This window comes from Plasmopara halstedii, assembly GCF_900000015.1.
Source record: "Plasmopara halstedii genome assembly, contig: Scaffold_1898, whole genome shotgun sequence".
Taxonomy (NCBI): domain Eukaryota; phylum Oomycota; class Peronosporomycetes; order Peronosporales; family Peronosporaceae; genus Plasmopara; species Plasmopara halstedii.
The window spans coordinates 74,756-74,967 of NW_020188806.1; positions in this window are offsets into that span (position 1 = coordinate 74,756).

A 212-nucleotide genomic window follows, 5' to 3' on the forward strand; every position below is an offset into this window, starting at 1 on the left:
TAGACCGTTTCTCGCCAGCGTCATCCGCATGGCGATTTCCCAGTGGAAGTAGTTGTCGCTCTTCTAGACGACATGGGCGAGGCTTGAGCGTTCTTGCGGTGTTAACCTGTTGAGTTGTGCGCAGTAGAGCGCAAAATGTGAAGTGAATATATTCTAGGTCCTTAGTTCGCAAACTGCTTGCTACTTCTAAGCCACTCATTTTATATACTAGG